This window comes from Lygodium microphyllum, chromosome 22 (genome assembly GCF_053477565.2).
Source record: "Lygodium microphyllum isolate KBCC chromosome 22, Lygodium_microphyllum_v1.1.10, whole genome shotgun sequence".
Classification (NCBI taxonomy): domain Eukaryota; kingdom Viridiplantae; phylum Streptophyta; class Polypodiopsida; order Schizaeales; family Lygodiaceae; genus Lygodium; species Lygodium microphyllum.
Genome location: NC_141156.1, coordinates 44,524,482 through 44,544,010, shown reverse-complemented (window position 1 = coordinate 44,544,010; position 19,529 = coordinate 44,524,482).

Here is a 19,529-nt window from a genome sequence, read left to right as displayed (position 1 = left end):
GAGGAGGAGGTAAAACACCCTCGTTAAGGCTTGAATATGTCAGAAAAGCATATAAATATGAACCAAAGGTTACATTGGTAACATTCAGTAGCCAAACCTTTTCAGATGCAGCTTTCTAGAGCCACCTCCCTTGGTGCGTTGTATCAGCCGTCTCATTCGAAGGACTGATTCCCTACAATAGACTACCTTTTCCAAAGATGACATGCTGTACATATAAAATCAAGTACTAGATCTGTTGGTTACCTCCTTGGGTACGCCTCTTAATCGGTAACCAACCAGTGATCTTCATTGATAACCCATTGAGTGATGTGAAATTTCATCCTAACTGGATAGGGATGTGAGTATGGTCTGCCCTCTGTATCTATCAATGAGTGTGCGTGAGACAGAGGGTGGTGGGCCGAGTGGCCAGTCCTTTCCCTTCAATTCAAATGAGAGGTGAGCTATATGGAATGGAGTGTTGCATGTATGGGTTGGGCCTCTCAATGCACAAAGCACAATCTCTTTTTGTGCACTGCATTATAAGACTCCCTGGCCTTCCTTCTTGCATCGTATGCTGACACACTGGGCAGGATGCATGGTTGCACCATTAATTGCGCACAAGGCATACAACCTCTGCACAAGCGCAAGTGAGGCTAACATCAATGGGTTTTAGGAACGAGTTGCACTCGTGTATCTATCAATAGAGTGTCACTCAGAGGGGAGTTGAGCGTGACTGGTGTTTCCTAAATCAAATATTGAGAGGTGAGGATTGAGAGAGACGTTACGACAATTGGAGTCAAGTACGTTCTCGTTTCCCTATGCTCACACATGATGGGTCTCTGCCACCATCACATGTCATGTCACCTTGTTTTGTATCCTGCACAACAAGGCTCCTTGGCCTTTTTTCTTGCATTGTATGCCGACACCGGGTGGAACACACGAATGCACCATCAATTGTGCACACTGGTATACTCCCTCCAAATTATTTTTCCCTTATTCAATGCTAAACCGGATGTGAGTTATGGGATTTTATGCTTATTCATTGAGCGATGGGTGTCATGGGGCGAGCGACTCTTCTATCATCCTCCTGAGTGCCCGTGAGCTGAGAGTTCTATTCTTCATCATCAACAATTGAATCGATGGACTTTATCAACAAAGCTACCTCCCTAGGTGTTGTTGCATGGTCCTTGCCATACTGGACGTGTTCTGTGGAGAGCCCTAGTCCCTCCTGTCAATGATTTCGATCTTCATGCATCAACATCGATGGTTCCCTTCAACCATCTACGAAATGGGCCAAGTGTTCCTAACCATACCTTTATGCTTGCAAGTGCATGTTATATCTTAAGTGTGGGGACGTCAACGTCCAGTTGGTTGACAAGTCCTAGGCCATGTAGATCAATCTACCCTAACCGGTAAGGTCTTAACTGTGGGGACGTGTCCTGTGTGTCTGATGTGCATACCCTCATGCATATGTCTTTAACCAATCATGCGTGTCTACCACGTACTAGTTTTGCCTTGATGGGGTCCCTTCCCCACCTAACCACCCTCGTATCCCCTGTCGTCGATGACGTTTCCCTTGCGGCGGTTAGACCCGCTTTCAGGTGACATTCAGTACCATTAGCATCCAAGAATGCCAATTTCCTTTCACCTTTCACTTCACAGATAAATGTCCCATGGATTGCTTCTGGGTAGAGATATAATCCCTTCAAGGGAGTGGTCTCATCTTCTGATGATGCACTGGAACTACTATTGTCTTTTAATGGAGGCTTAGCTCACTCTTTGGGAGGCTGAAAGAGTATCATTGAGGTTTCGAGTTTGGGTTGGGGATGAGTTACTTCCTGACTCAAGAATTCATCTTTTGAAGATGCATCCAAGAATGTCACATAACATGAACTACTTGCGTTCTGATTGAGTTGCAGGGCCGGGGGTTGTTGGCAGGGTGAATCGTCATCTTCTTTAAGGAAGGGTATCTTTCGATGACAAGAGCCACTACTAAAGGAAGGCTTACTCTTCTTAATCCATTTCTTATAAAGGCTTTGCGTATGACATGATTCATGGATCAGTCCAAAGGATACCACAATCATTCTGTCACACAAAAAGGGATCTTTTGCTTCTAAGGCTTTAGGAACATCACTAACGTCTTTCTCATCTCTGCCTTCTATGAGTAGGATAGATCCTTCTAGCTCGTCATCATAATCTTCTTCTGCGTTATCACTCTCGTCCTCTTCAGATTTTGTTTCTACATCTGTGGGTGTTCTGTAAGAGAAGAACTAGATGTCTATTATGTCCTCTTCTTCTACTTCTTATTCTGTCTTTGTCTCTACTTCTGTCTCTGCCTTTGACACTGTCTGACTCTCTGACTGCCATGTAATAGGGAGAACAATACATCCATGCTTCTATTTCGCTATTAGAGGTAACTTCAGAAGTCAATTCGGGTTTAGGCAGGAGGTATTCTCCCATGGACAAAGATTTTACTTCCTTCGGTAGTTGGCTTACAGTGCCCACTGTTAGGGACTATGTCTTTGTTTTCTCGGGAAAGATATGTTTGATAGCCACTTCGTCTCCTAATGTCCATCTGTTACTTCATTGGAGGAGTCTATTATGACTTCGATGGACATAGATCCATTACCTTTTTGCGATCCATACAACTTTAACACCACTTTATTGGGTCCTCTGCCTAGGGTTAGGGTTCCTTTGAATCAATCTGTCCTTGCTCTTGCTTCAAAAAGCCAAGGTCTTTCCAACAGCAGAGGGTATGAGGTCCCGTAGGAATTTGGTTTGACCACCAAATATGTTAGCCAATAGTCTCTTCCTGCGAGGGTTTTTTTTACATATGGAAGGATGCCCAACAGTTTGATTCTGCTTTGGTCTACCAATCTGATAAGCCACTATGTAAACTGCATTCCTTACAAACCTAGATCCTTCATTGTCACATCCGTCATTATGTTTACTGATGAGTCTCCATCAATCAATGCATCTACAATAAAGCATCCTTCAATCCATACACCAATCTCTGGGGTTCCAGGATCCACGAAGGTGTTGGCCACATCCACTTCCTTCATGAGTCCTGAGGCTCTGTAGGACTTTGTTGTTGTTGAGGGAGCAATCCCTAGGTCGCCTCTTCTTGTCAAGTTTCTTTTGAATCTTTTTTGGCAACTGGAGGACAATATCAACAACTGTCGGAATGTTAGTTTTGTTTAAAGGTTTCTAGTTCTTTAACCAAATCATACTCTTTGATCGAATCCACAAGCTTTTCCAATCGACTGGGAAATGGAGCCACGCCCACTTTTATCTTCCATTGTTCTTCTAGGAGTGGCAACATCTGCACTTCTTCTTCGTGAGCAGGTACTTCTGTATCCTCTATTTCTTGGGCCTCTGGTCCTGTCTCTACAAATGTCTTTGTAGCTCTCTGTGGTTCTATAGTGCTCTGTACTACATTGTTCTATTTTTCCCGAGGAAGGTTAAACTTCATAGTCTTGGTAGAAGGAACGTTCTCTTTTGGAACTACGGATTCTCTTTCTTTGCATGCATTATTGCGGCCACTTTCAATTCCACCAAATTGGAAGCAAGTTCTTGGGTCTTCTATTGGGTATCAGAAGTAGATTTCACAAGGGCTAGACTTGGACAATCTTTTGCAGTATGGCCTTCTCCTTTGCATTGGCTACATAAGGGCTTGTAATCCACAGATCTTCTAGGTTTTGGACAATTCGATGAGATATGACCCTTTTCTCCACATTTGTAACATTCCACCTCTGGTCTCTGACCACCACCAGCAGACTATCGTCCTCTATAACTTTGAGAGGGAAACCTCCTTGGACCAAAATTAGGACCAAACTCCCTAGGCTTTGGTCCAATGCCCTACGTTGTCATTTTGGATTCCAACCAATTGAATCTCGTGTCTTTATCTTTCTTTCTTGATTCTTACATCTCTTTCAAAGAGCAAATATCCTCTATATGGTTCTTCCTTAAACAGTATGAACAAAAGGATCCAGGAATGGTTGGTTTTTGGTACATTCAGTGGCTAAATGTTGCGCCTGATGGTACTTTCCGCACCATGTATTAGAATGCATCACATCTCTCCCACCTCCCATAGGAGTGGATATATTAGCGGTATTCACCTTTAGCATCTGTAGCTGCTCTGTTTATCACATCCATAAGCTCTTTCTTGATACTTGCAACTAAATTGGATAGGTAGTCCTTCAGATTTTCACCTCCTGGAGTACTTGCATTAGGGTTTTTGGAAGCTTCTGTGATTAATGCATACACTGGTTGGGTTGATCCAAGAGGTCCTTTGTTGTGGTTCTCATTCAAAGCTCTTGTTGAGACTTGGGGTTCTTGATTCCAGTGGGTAGGATTCCATTGTTGTTGAGTTGCCATTGGAGGAACTGTTTGAGACCACTGGTGTTGTGGCCACCAAGAAAACTATGTGACAACATCCACTACTAGGCCATGGCCAAGGACATGCAAGGACAAGTTTTCCCTTCTGCATCATGGCAAGGCAAAGAGATCTCGAATTTCATCCAACAAGATGACTCTAATAGTAGCACAACCTCATCATCCTCGTGTTCTTCCCTCCCCCCATCCATCCAAAGGCTCGAAAACCCTACCTCAATCAACCTTGTAGTCTTTGAAAAGAGCTCACAAGCAAGAAGATTCTTCTAAAAAGGAAGAAGCAAGTGAGGATGTGGAAGCTAACAACAACAAGTAGGAGAATAATGAGGGAGATGCCTCTACAGATGGGGAAGGTGGAAACAATAATGATGAGGACAACATTGACGACAACAGCAATAAGTCCCAGGATAGTTTAGAATGGCCAGAGGCTAGTGGAGATGCAACCGAGGGCACTCAATAGATAGTAAGGGCCCCATGTGATGCCCCAAGCTAAAAATAAAGTGAGTCAAACAACTTCCTCATCCTCCTCTAGTACCCCTCCTTCCCACCCCATAACTAGCCCCTTGTCAAGCAACCCCCAACCCTAAGCCCAATAAGCATAAGGATGGCAACCACAATGAGGCTCAATGGTGAGATGAGTCCCAAGGCAAAGGTTGAAGTGGAGGAAGAACAATGATGAGAGGAGGCATATTCCACGGTGGATTCCGTGAGGTTTTATGATGGATTCTATAAAACTATATGTATTTGTCAGGGCTCGTATACAAGGTGGATTCCTTGTGCAAGAAGTTGACGGGGACGCCTGTCCTTTTTGGGCATCATGTTAATTTCATGTGCATGTGGGTGATCCCATGGCGGGTGATTTTGCAAAATACATATTTAAATTAATGGACATTTATGAGTTTAGAGTGCACTCGTATTAAATTAAGGTTAGGACAGAGTTTCAACCTATTTGATTATTTTGTAGCTGAAGACTGCTAGGTATTCACTTTTGTGGGTTTTATCTTATTATTTTCTAACAATTGTGAATGCTTCAGTTGATGTGTAGAGCAAACAATAGTGGCATTGGGAAGCACCCGGTGATGGCGTGCATTCAAATTATCTAGAAGAGTTCTTATTTTGATGGGTGTGTGTCTTATCACTAAAGGTGTGGTACCAATATTTATTTAGGCTCTCTTATTTATCAAAGTGTTTGACAAACATTTATTATTTTTTATGCACATAGGCGCTTGGTTTTATATATTTCATTATTAGACATTGTATTTGGGAACAGCCCGACTTTTTGGATGCCCAAACACTTTACTATTTATTTGGGCAAAAGCAAACACAAAAGCCAAAGCATGCTAATTGTACATTGGGCTATTTTTGAGCTTGGAGATTAATAAAGTTATAAATGCATGCCTTGTGAAGCGCTCACACAAGGCATGGGGGGAGATTGTGCCGAATTTGTCTTTTTGTCTCATGTCGTGCAAACCTTTCTTCTTGCTTTATGATCTTTTTGTAGAGTTCTTTGTTCTTGGGGACCTCCCAGCGTTCACTATGTGCGCATACATCATTTGACTTGTACACCAAATAATCACCTAGAGCGGCTCTTAGGGAGATCCACAAGTACCTATCTCTACTTCTCTCCCCATGGAGGCCATTGATTTGTATTACCTCAACAAGGATAATGTTAATGTTAGATCTATCCAATATTGAGTTACTAGTCATGGCCTCATAAATTATTTTGCTCCACATACCCTTAACGATATCCTTTGAAGTTTGATCCTTGTCCTATAGGAATCCTATCGTATAGACTTAGGAAGATAGAAACATAAACTCTCATATTCTCTTCCTGTTGCTGCTCAAGATTCATCAATCCTATGATGAGGCTAGCTTTCTACTTGCCTATTACAAAATGCATTGTGAAGAGGTCTTTTAGAATGGCAAATTGTGACTTCTTGTTAGCATCTAGTTATATGAACCATGTGCACTTTCCACTTAGATGCATCTCAAAGGCTATAGGTGCCATCCTACACTCTAGATTTATCTAATTATTTGCTTATAGGGACTTTGGCTAATCTTTGGCCCCAAGTGTCACACCCATTCTTGAGAAAAATAGATTAGTCATATGTGTTTCAACTTAAAGTTCACTCAAGTTTTCAAGTAATTTTCTGTGTGCGAGATTAGTTAAAAAGTCATTAGAGGAACCTTCTAGGCCCACATATAGTAAAATCCTTCTAATATTGTCCATCTCCCAATATATGTCCTCTATCTCTTATTGTGTCGATATGGTTATGCTCATGAATCCTTCTAGGCCCATGCTTAGTACAAATTAGATTATTATGTTGATGATAAGAATAGATGTTGGTGTGTTTGTGATTCTTCCTTCCTTAGAGGTACATTTTGAAGCCAATGGTTGGCTACCCTCAAGAGTTAAGACCTCTTGATTATCACACAAGTGCATGGCCTCATATTTTATTGGCTTTTGCTAGCTTAATCTTATGTGTAGATCTTGTATATCTTTGTGAGATCCCTTTTCTGTGAGATTGAATTTTTCATTTTACCCTTGTTTTAGAGCTTTTTGAAAACTCTCAATTTTATATGACGATTTCCTTTTCTCAAGCTTTTGTAGTTTGGGCTTCCTTCCTAGTTTGGTTTCACAATTAACTCTTATTATAATTCCCTATACATGTGTTCTTATGTGCAATCAAAGCTTTCTAATTTGTGAAATCAAGTGGATAAGTGCATAAACAAAACCTCATGGTAATTTAATACAAGTCACCCTTTATTTGTTCACTTTAGAATCATGGGGTTTGGTCTCATTTGAGTTACCACCTAATGTGCCCTATTGATGCCAAGCTTACATGTGTCCTTACTCGTACACCTAAAGGAGTATATAAACCTAAATGGAGTTGGTTGAATGGGTGTGTAATCTTAGTGCCTATGTATTGCAATTAGGGAAAATACAAGTGATGAATAGGGTTTCAAAGGGTGCAATGCAATGTATTGCTAAAAGTAAGGGGAAGTTGTGTGCACCTTGTCTAAAGAACATTATCATTCTTATGGACTTATGGGAGGTGACTTCCTATCCCAAGTCCCTATGGAAATTATTGAAGCAACTATGACCTAGGGTTTGAGGATGTGGCTATGGCTAGAATTTAAGTGCCTAGGTTTTGTGTATGACGAGAAAGTTGCCCTCCTAGCCAAGTATAGTAGGTCACATGTAACCCTCATGTGAATGCCAAGGGTAGGAGGTACACATATAACCCTCGTTTCTATGACAATTGAGATATGAGATGTATATTACAAGTGTAATATACTAAGACACAAGGTACAATCACATGATGTGCTCGTCGTCAATGCACCACTTTGAAGTCAAACTCCTATAGTAGCAATAAGATCCATCTAGCTAATCATCTAGTGACATTCTGCTACTTGACCAAGTATGTCAAAGTAGAATGATCCACATGGAAAACAAAGGAATGGCCAAGTAAATAATGCCAATATTTCTTAACATAGTAGATCATTCCCAAGCATTCTCCTTCAGTAATCAAATAATTATTATTGGCATTTGATGCATCCAAAAATACATGAAATTGTATTTTCCAATCCGGGGGACTATGATTGGGACCTTTGACAATAGTAGCTAGGGATGTTGGAATGCTGAGTCTACCACCTCATTTCAAGTGAAGGCTACTTTAGGGATGTGAAACAAATGATTGAGAGGGATAGCCATATGGGCTAGGAGGCATAAATGCCATCCACGCCAATAGACTTGTCCTAGGGCCTACATAATGGTTACTACCTTGTTGGGGTCCATAGCAATGATATCCCCTTAAATAATTTGGCCCAAAAGAATACAACCCTTCATAAGGAGTATACCAAAGACACTAAAATCATCCACAAATATCCTCATGAAGTATGTGAGGTAGAGTCCAAAAATTTATTGCATATCCTGCTAGAATGAAGTGGGCATTCTTCAACCCAAACCACATTACTATACATACAAATACACCCCGAGCCATGATGAAAGGATTCTTGAGTTGGTACTCTAGAGCAAGCCAAACTTGATTCTACCAATTAAAGCCATCCAAGAAGGAATACATTTCATGGCTAGCAACCTCATCTAGAATGCTATCAAGATAAGGAATAGGAAAGGGATCTAAAATAGTAGATGCATTCAGTTTCCTATACTCTACACAAATTCTCAACTTTTTCTTTTTCTTTTGACTATGGGAGAAATCCATTTTTCGTGATCCACTAGAGCAATGAAGCCAACTCAAAGAAGTCAATCTAGCTCTTTTTTGACTAGCTTTGCCATGTGTAGATTCATATAGTATCTTTCCATGCAAACTGGCACAACATTTTATTTGAGGGGAATCCGTTTGCTAGTAAAATCAAGGATCCAATCCTCTCATTTTAGAGTAATCTCAAGCAAAGATATCCTTGAACTCTGTCAACGAGGGCAATAAGCTGGATTTAAAAGTCAAGCTACATGTGAGCACTAATCTTTACTGGTTTGGTTTCTTCTAGACCCAAATAGACTATAGTGAGGGCATTTTCCATCTTGCGACCTTTTGCATTTGTGCTTCAAAATCTACACTTCTAATGAAATCAAGAATGGCATATTGGCTACCTCCCATTAGGACTAAGTGAATAATGCCAAAGTGGCTAGACTCTCTCCTGGTTGGCCATTTAGACTAGGAAGGGGACTAGTTCCCAGTTAATCATCCCAAAATCACAACAAGTGGTCATTGTGATAATATTGACTTTGAAGCCACTGTCTAGCAAAACATTGTTGATCACTTGATTTTGGAATTGAAGAGAGATTACCAAGATAGTAGGATTTGACAATGGTCCTAATGTAATTGCCTCCTACTACACTTTACAAAATTCCTCCTCGAGTGCAAATGTTGTCAAGGTTGCCATTGTGGTTCTAGTAAAACAAGCCCATCTAATTAAAGACTTTGTGCGCAACAAGTGGCCCTTAAATGTTGGGACCAAACTTTGTAGATCTCCCAATGGAATAGTAATGGAGACCGAGCTCCACACCATTGCTGTCTTCGAACATCTTGGAAATGCATGTGCAGAGGATTGTGACTCATCCTCTAGTGCTGGTGGCCGATTCCCTTCCACCCTCGCAGGTATTGCCACTAGACCAAGAGTTGGTTGCAAGTTCTGCTTTGTGACCAATATTCTTGTAGTCCATTGTGCTATTATAGGTGATGACTTGAGACTAGGAGTAAATTGTTGTTGCTAGTTTTCTATCAATGTTTTTCAAGTCCCTTCTACTCTTGTAGCTCTTGATTCTAGAACAAGAATTGGATGTGGATTCATTATTGCTATCGGTTCCTTTGCCATCTCCCACTAAGCCACTTGGTGAGATGGACTTTCTCATGCTCTACCTAGGGAATTCTTGTGGGCTCCTATACTATTCCTTTTAGCTTTTTACCTGACTAGGTAACCACATTGACTTCAATCTCAGGAAGATCTTTGATCTCTGGCCTATGCACATGGGAAAGATTAGCATGGTTGCCATGTGAGTTGTGGTCACTAGGTGCAAGTAGATTACACCAACTCTATGGAACAATAGAGTCTCAACATACTTAGACCCAACACAAGGATATGTTGGCATCGCACAGTACAACATATCAAAAGGAAGAGTATCAAAATGCGCAACCAAAGACAATACTTAACCATAAAAGAGATGCTCATATATTCAAATAGCACAATCAGTGCATTGTATACAGAGCATCATGGTCTCACAATGAGTTTTTTCTAAGAATATCTAAGAATAGGTAGACTTAGGCTATGAGATACATTTCCAAGGGTCATTTCCTCATAAAAACACAAGCACAAATTAGATGACCATGATTACACTCGCAGCAATACAATGATGATGAATGGGAGAATATGGAGTAACAGTTGAGACACAACTCTAGATGTGGAGCCCTTATCACTTCCTGCCTACTCCTTTTATAGTGTTTGGATACTTGCTTCTACCACAATATGTGGTTAAATTGATGCCTTCCATTACTACATTGATAGTACCCCCTATACTCTATCTTATTGGGGGTAAAGATTCCTGTGCCTAGCAACTTGTGCATTACTACATTGATACTACCCACACACCTGTGCAGTGCATGCAGGTGGTGGGCGTCCATCACTATCACTTCATTCTTTATTCTTTCAATGACATTTGAATCAAGGGAAGATCGATCACACATTGTGACTGTTGGAGTTCCCACATCCTCTCTCTCTCTCTCTCTCTCTCTCTCCACCATAGCTCTTACTTCCACTTGCATGCTTCTACTCTGAGCTCACTCCCGTCAATTGGTATTAGAGCCAACCATTTGAGGAGCTTCTTCATCCTTTGCTTTGGTCTGGATTCAAAGCTTCAACTCAAGGTTTCATAGTAGCCATTTTTTCTTTCTCTTGAGGTATGTATTGAGTCTTTACTTCTTCTGGCTTGTTCCAACTTGCTTTACACTTGTTAAGGAGCTTCCCAAGGCTTAGCTAAGCCTTATCGAGGGCTTATTAAGCTAAGAAGCAACTTTATCCATTTTGAGTGGATACATAGCATGTTGTAGAAGTTGTGGATAATTACTAACACTATCGTATTTTGGCCATAACTTTTGTATATGGTATCAGATTTAGGAGTTCTATACCTAAAAATGAAGAGTGTGACGAGAGCTACAAAGTTAGGTACTCACGCAAAGTTGATTTTTATAGTTTTTTATTCTCTATTTCACACAAAACAAAATTGTTCTGGTTTGGATAGCAAATAGTAAATTCCATAATGCATGTTTGATGTGGGGATGTTATTTTGATGTCCAGATGGTATGGTTATGCTTTTGGAACTAATTTGAGCTTGAAATAGCTCAAAATTCACTATCATTTCAATGCTATAATAACAAAGCAACAAGCATTTATCAAAAGCTTATGCCTAATGCTCATTGATACTTTACGAGATACTCAATGGATGTGCCACTACATTTATTACTATGTATACTTTTCGATATGCTATGGTATGCTTTTGAGCTAAGATTTGAGCTCCATTATATTGGTATCAGTTGTGGCTACATACCTTGGTCGCTTCAATGGCTTATGCAATTACGAGCTTGAAGAATTCATTGGGTTTTATGCTTCTCAATGTATGATCTTTAGATTTTGGATGTCTAGATTTCATTCACATGATGTTTTGATCTTTGCTTGCTCCTTTGGCATTTGACTTTTGCTTCAGTGGGAGCTACTCGTCTTTATGTAGTACTGAGCCACATTAGCACTTGTATGTACTATAGAGCATTTGGTTTATGTAGTTGAGCTTGAGCTTATTACAGTGAGATAGTGGGACTCATTGTGACATGTACATGATCTCTTGATATTTATTGGATGTAGTTACCCTATCATGGGTTGATTTGATCTCTTGGCTTGGACCTAATACTTATGTTTGTCAGGGTGTTGTCAATGGTATTTATGTGCTTTTGGGTTATGTATTGAGTTTTTCTTAGTGGGTTATGCATCTAGCAGTTCTCTTTATTTACCTTTGAGACATACCCTATCCATGATATCTATGCCTATTGCATGTATAGTTTTTGACACATTGCAATTGTGATAGTCTTCAATGCTAGTTGTTCCTAGCTTTTTCCTTCTTGGTTGCTCACAGTTGATTGCTGGCATATTGTTGCAGTTTGTTACAACAACCTATCATATCAATTCTATGCATTTTATTTGAGGGCACTCACCTAGACTTGACAGTCTTTTGCTTACAATTTGTGGACAACTCATTACTTTGGCAATATCTCTTACCTCCCTCTTGATTTAGCGATGGTTTTGGAGTTTATTTATAGGGTATTATAACAGTCCCCATCTTGCCCTTCTATGTACTTTCTCTCATAATGGCTAGTGGTTCTTGCAATGGTTCTATCTTCAATATTGAGAAACTGGATGGGACCAATTATAACTATTGGAAGACCCAAATATGGTAGGCTTTAGTGCAAAAATTGCAAGTTAGACCACTCAAAAAAAGGGGTGCCAAACCTGAAAATACTCCAGTCAAGAATTGGGATGAACTGGATGAAATTGCAAGATGTTGAGAGTGCCCTCTTGAGAAAAGAGGTAAACAAAAACAATGTGGATGCTTCCCCTATGTCACATGCATTGATTGTGAGAGGCCAACATGATGGAAATGGTTGTGGTAGAAACTCTAGTAGGTCTCAATCTAGGATACCTTGGGTAAGTTACTCATGAATGTATGTGCGGATCACATGGGTTCAAAATAAGGTATTTTTAAAATACTATTTTTATACATTCTTTACATACACAAGGGTAAAATATATAGGGGTTATTTACAAATTGAATAGAAAATGGTTACGGTTTATTAAAGAAAAATTTATAGATAAGGATATTTATAAATAGACCTTGAACACACGTGATGTAGAAAATATACATATAGTAACTTCCCTGAGTAGGATACCTGGACAGTCTTGCAATAAGTCTTGTGGCAGTAAGTCCGATCTTACTTGTCATTATTATGGGAAAGCAAGTAATATTTGATGACCGTGCTATAAAATGTGTGAAGACAAGCACAAGTAAAAGGAAAATGGTAAAGTGCAAGACAAGAATGATGATTGCAACATTGTGCCTAGCAAGTCCAGTGTTAAGAGTAAGGAGATTAATATGGTATAGCCGGATGTATCTAATGATCTTATCTTTTCAACTTCTTCACAACTGACTAATACTTTCTTCAGATATACTCAGCGTTGGTTGATAGATTCAGGGGATTTCTTTCATGTGACCGCTAATAGAGAGTGGTTTCACTCCTATCACAGTATGATTGGATCTATCCATTTGGTTAATGGCTTGGCATCAAAGATGGTGGGTATTGGTGATGATGACTAGTTGCATTTTGGTTTAGGTAGCACATTCTTCACTCCTATCATAGTATGCTTAGATCTTTCCATTTGGTTAATGACCTAGCATCGAAGATAGTTGGTATTGGTTATGATGACTAGTTGCATTTTGGTTTAGGTAGCACATTCACTCTTCATGTACCGGCTCTCACAAAGAGTCTTATCTCTATTGGCACCTTGGATTATGCAAGTTATATTGTCTCTTTTGGTGATTCCTTTGATTCAAAGGGGTCAAGTTTCACACTTAGCAAACCCGCATCAAGCTCATCTTGATGAAGAAGGGTCTTTGGGCCATTACCAATGGCAAAGAGAAGAAGCCTCAGGATGCCGACCTTGCAGGTACTTGGAAAAAGAATGTTGACACAAAGCATAGGCTATCATTAAGCTAGAATTGAATGACAGCTACATCCACCATGTGGATACCTGTGAAACGTCTAATGCTACATGGAAGAGAATAGATACTTTGTTTGGTGCACAATCAAAGTCATCTAAGTATGGGTTATTGATTGAATTTTTCAAGCAAGATATGAAATCAAACGCATCTCTTGCAACTCATTTAAACTACATGGAAAGTCTCCTAACTCAACTTGCAGGAATTGATCTCAAGATGGATGAAGATATTTAAATATTGGTGTGTCGTTAAAAAGCATGCCTCCTAACTATAACAATGTGTCAACTACATTAATCAACATGCCTAGTCCTAAACTAGTTGGCATTTAAGGCCTCCCTACTAGAAGAAGAAAAGAAGATAAAATCCAAAGAAAAACCAAGCACCTCTAAATATGAACAAATATTATATGTCAGTAACAGGTACAAGGGCAAGAAAGATCAGATGGTATGTAGATTCCGCAAAAAGATTGGGCACATGGAGAAATTCTATCATGCCAAGAAGAGGTCTCAAAGGCCTATCTAGCTCCTATTAAAGAAGAATAAGACCATGGAGCAAAGGAAGAAGAAGAAGAAGAAGAAGAAGAAGACCACCAAGAGAAGGACAAGCCTCATTAGTCCTTCTACTCCTATTTTGATAGACTTTTTTACCCTTGTATTGCCTAGCCCTAATGCTTTTGACATAAGCTTGTAAACTCCTCATATTATCTTGCACTATAGCCTTTGTACACCTTGTGAGGCCCCTATTACAACCTCTCGATGTGGACCATGTCTTTGGTAACCACACTTAGCCTTTTCTATGTGACAGCCTATGGTGTTTACCATGTGTGTGGTATGTCCACACTTGCAGGTGGTTGCTCACTAAAGCCTCTACACACTTTGTACTTCTTTGGTTGTAATTGTGGAGGGGTGTTGATATATTGGCAATCACACTTGGCTTAGCCTCTTTGTATGGAGTAATGTGGGCTCAGGATGCAGAATCCCATATGCACAGTGGTGGAAAGTGCAGCCTAGTCTATTCCTGTATAGCATTGTACTTGCTCTCTTTTTGAATGCAATGTCATAGTACTTTTGTACTTCCAGAAAAATGTCTATGTCATTATCAACACACAAGATTGTGTTTATGACTCCAAGTCTCAATCTTGGAACCTCATTCACTGGTGTGACAGTCAGTCTTAATGTTTATGTCCTCATGAGCTCACTCTTCCTCTTTCAACCTCCATAGCCATGCTCTAGATCCAACATTTTAACATATTGGTTGTTCTCTATCTTCTCATGTGAAGGTTAGTTAGGACAATTGTCTACAATGATGAGAAAAAGGCCAAGATGGCCAAGATCCCTTATGCATCCACCATGGGTAGCTTGATGCATGCCATGATAGCCACTAGTCCTGACATAGCATTTGCAGTGGGAGTTGTAGCACACTATATGGCTACACTTGTGATAGACAACATTGGAATGCCATCAAGGGTACATGAGGTACCTAAAGGGCACAAAAGCTATGTGTATATGTTATGGTGGCCAAGGATACATGAGTCATGGGATACACTTGCTCTAATTATGCAAGATATGTAGACAGTAGGAAATCCACATCTGACTATGTCTTCAGCTTTGTTGGAGATGCTATTTCTTGGATGTCTAGGGTGAAAAAATGAATGGCCCTCTCTACTACAATGGCCGAGTATGTTGTAGCCACTGAGGCTTGCAAGGAGGCTCTTTGGTTAAGCCATCTAGTGGTAGACCTTGGTATTACTGATGTGGTTCCCACATTGCATTCAAATTCTATAAGTGCTATATAGTTATCCAATCTTCCATGTGAAGATACACATTGAGGTGCATTACCACTTCTTTAGAGAGGTCATTGAGGATAGGTCTATTGACCTTATCAAGATCTCAACTAACCAAAATCATGCAAATCTCCTCACAAAAAGTCTTTCATCAGAGCATTTTTCCTTTCTTAGGAAGTTGATGGGCATTGAATGAGGTGGCATCTTTCCTCATCCAGTTGTACTTATGTACATTTGTACTTTGTCACTTTTTTGTTGTTCCCTCCTCACTAGGGGAACATTCACCTTTAAGTAGGGGATTGTTGGGGATAAAGGTGCCTGTGCCTAGCCTCCCATGTATTAATACACTAATAGTACCCACACACCTATACACTGTAGGTGGTGTGTGCCCATCACTAGCACTTCATTCTTCATTCTTTTAGTGACATTTGAATGAAGAGGAGGCCGATCACACATTGTGGCTATTATAGTTCCCACATCTCTCTCTCTCTCTCTCTCTCTCTCTCTCTCTCTCTCTCTCTCTCTCTCTCTCTCTCTCTCTCTCTCTCTCTCTGTTGCTTTTGCTCCTTCCATTGTAGCTCTTGCTTCCACTTGTGTTCTTCCACTTTGGGCTCACTCCCTTCATATCTCCCTATACACACACACACACATGTTCACACACACATACTCTCTCTCTCTCTCTCTCTCTCTCTCTCTCTCTCTCTCTCTCTCTCTCTCTCTCTCTCTCTCTCTCTGTGTTGCTCTTGATCCTTCCATTGTAGCTCTTGCTTCCACTTGTGTTCTTCCACTTTGGGCTCACTCCCTTCATATCTCCCTATACACACACACACACATGTTCACACACACATACTCTCTCTCTCTCTCTCTCTCTCTCTCTCTCTCTCTCTCTCTCTCTCTCTCTCTCTCTCTCTCTCTCTCTCTCTCTCTCTCTCTCTCTCTCTCTCTCTCTCTCTCTCTCTCTCTCTCTCTGTGTTGCTCTTGATCCTTCCATTGTAGCTCTTGCTTCCACTTGTGTTCTTCCACTTTGGGCTCACTCCCTTCATATCTCCCTATACACACACACACACACATGCACACACACATACACATATTCTCTCTCTCTCTCTCTCTCTCTCTCTCAAATGTAGTGACATTATTATGATTTTCAAATGTACCAAAGGAACAATGATATTACATATGTTAATCTTCTACCTAGGGCAATTAAAATACATGCGAGTTATGTGGCCCTTCTGACACCTCTAGTCCATATGATTTTCCTTTGGTGATTTGAACTTTTGTGGACATTTTGTAGGCATGTGCCCAAATTTCTTACAATTTCAACATTCAATAGTTTTCAATAGTTGGTTGTATCTCTCCCTTGGCAATGTCATAGTAAGGTAAAAGAATGTATAGGTGTCTTGGAATGTAATGTCTAAGAAATTGCTTTTTGGAAGTTAAAAGTGAACAATTGAAAGTATTTATAATTTCAAAGAGAATCTCAATAGTTAAATCTAATGAAACCATAAATTTGATAATTCAGACTTGCAAATTTATTTTTCCTCCTTTTAATTATCCACAATAGGGTTTCTTCAAGAAATCAAGAAATGTCAGGAAAGGAGGAGATGTGCTTCAATCCTAACCATTGTAGGTGCCAATGCTAGGGAAGAGTCTAGAGATGAGATTCAAGTGGGGAAAGTTACAATGGATTAGAGAAGCTAGCAAAAATACACCACATTTTTCGGGCCTACTCTTGGGGAGTCTATGTGACCTTAGAATATACATTGGAATATGTATGGATATGATCATCAACATGATTGCTTGTATATACCCTTTCACAAATCCTTACCAATTATGAGGTGCATTTTGATGTCATTCTAGCATGCATAAAAATGTTTTTAAAATGCATATGGCCTTCGCTTCTCTACACATTCTAGAAAAACAACAAATGCAAGCGAACAAAGTGGATAAAATCTATCAAGTAAGAGATTATTTCCTACATTTTCATGTATTTTTGTGTTCTTTTCTCATTTTTTGTTGTCACACACTCTCTTCACAAAATGACAAAGAGGAAATCTTAGCTGCAAGATTGCTTTTACTATTACTTGCTTTTTTCTAGAAAATCTTGAGAGAGAAAGGGAGAGAGCATTTGTGTACGTGTATCAAAGAGAGAGAGGAAGAGAAGAAATGACAACATAGGTTGTCATAATATTATCATATTTACCCTCTATTCTTAAAAATTGTATGAGAGAGAGAGAGAGAGAACTAAACATTCTTATTGATTTCTTGATTCATTTGGTTCATTTGGTTCATTTGGTTTATTTTGTGTGTGTGTGTGTGTGTGTGTGTGTGTGTGTGTGTGTGTGTGTGTGTGTGTGTGTGTGTGTGTGTGTGTGTGTGTGTGTGTGTGTGTGTGTGTGTGTGTGTGTGTGTGTGTGTGTGTGTGTGTGTGTGTGTGTGTGTGTGTGTGTGTGTGTGTGTGTGTGTGTGTGTGTGTGTGTGTGTGTGTGTGTGTGTTAGAGAGAGAGGCTTAAATTATGAAAAGTAAAATGAAATATTGTTGTAAAGACTAAGATTTAGTAACTATGTTATTTAATTTTTAATTAAAAATGGAAAGCAAGTCTAAAGAGTTGTGTAGTCTATAATATGCTGATAGAAAGAGAGAAGATAAGTAATAATTGAGAAGAATTTTAAAAAAAGATGGTAAGGTAACAATCACATGTCGAAAGATAATAATTGTAAGAATAAATATCTTCAAATACATGGACTGCTTAGACAAATTAATCAAAATATACTAGTAATTTTTTTATCTTGTCAGTTGACCAAAACTCTAATTCGAAGGAAGAGGGTTTAGGCAAAGAAGACCTTAGCAACATCTCATTGATTCACTTGACTACCTTTGAGCTCTTAACTAAGCTTTGAATAGAGCATATATCAAAGCAAGAGTTCCATCAACTACCTTCTTTGGACTTGATAACACAAGTAGTACCCTAGGAACAATGGCATAATTTTTGGGCTAAGAGGAATTGAGAGGATTAGAAAAACTAGAATAGAAACAACAAGATAAAAAGAGATACGTAAACAACTATGACCTACTAGTGCTCTAAGAAATCTCAATAGACACAATGAAATGTTAGTGAAACCAAATCTTCAAAGAAATATTTGTGAAAAACTAGAATATGAATCACCAATTGAGTGAATAGGTTATTAATTTCATGGACCTTCATATTTTGATCAATTTAATAATGTCTTTCAAGGTTTATATCTCCATTAAAAATAAAGGGAATCACCCTAGGTTATTCATCAAATGAACCTAGCCATACTTCTATTTGACTTCTTCCCTCTTCTTCCCATCATAATGTGCATAAAAATGCTAACAAGAGTGATGTGTATGCATGGCATCACATGGCTTCTAACAAGAATACTTATGCACCTTGTTTTAATAATTACGTTTGGGATCTCACCATTGTTTAATTTAACAAATTAGAGCTTATATGATCTTAACCTTATATACCCCTTTGATTTGGTTTAGGTATTTCAAATTCGAGTTTGAAATAGGCTCAAGCCAACATTTGAGATTACCAATCTAAGAATGAGAGAATACCTTGCTTATGCAATCATAGCAAAATGGCTATGAGATGGCAATGTCACACAACCTTAAAGCACATGTGGCATTATGGGAGGTTGATCCCTACCATATAGATCAAGCCCATGTGGCAGTAGAACTCATCATTGGTGCAATTGTAAAATTATTGTACATAATTAATGAATATATCTAAGTATAGTATATAATAGGATAAGGAAATCTCATAAAGAGCCAAAACCTTTAAATCATTGAGATGCATTCAAAGGCCACAAGTCATAGCAAATGGAGTAAAGGAGCAAATTGCAAATGGTCAAAGAGGACAATAACAAGAGGAGGACTAAGTAAGGCACATGGTTGGAGTGAAATCATCCATGGATCCAATTTATTCAGAGATGTATCAAGTGATACATGATCTCCTTGATCAAAATTTCCATTATGTTGATCCTTAAATGAGAAGGTCAATGAGCTAGAATATCTAAGCTCAATGTGTTGGGGGTAAAGGTGCATGTGCTTATGCTACCTATGTATTAC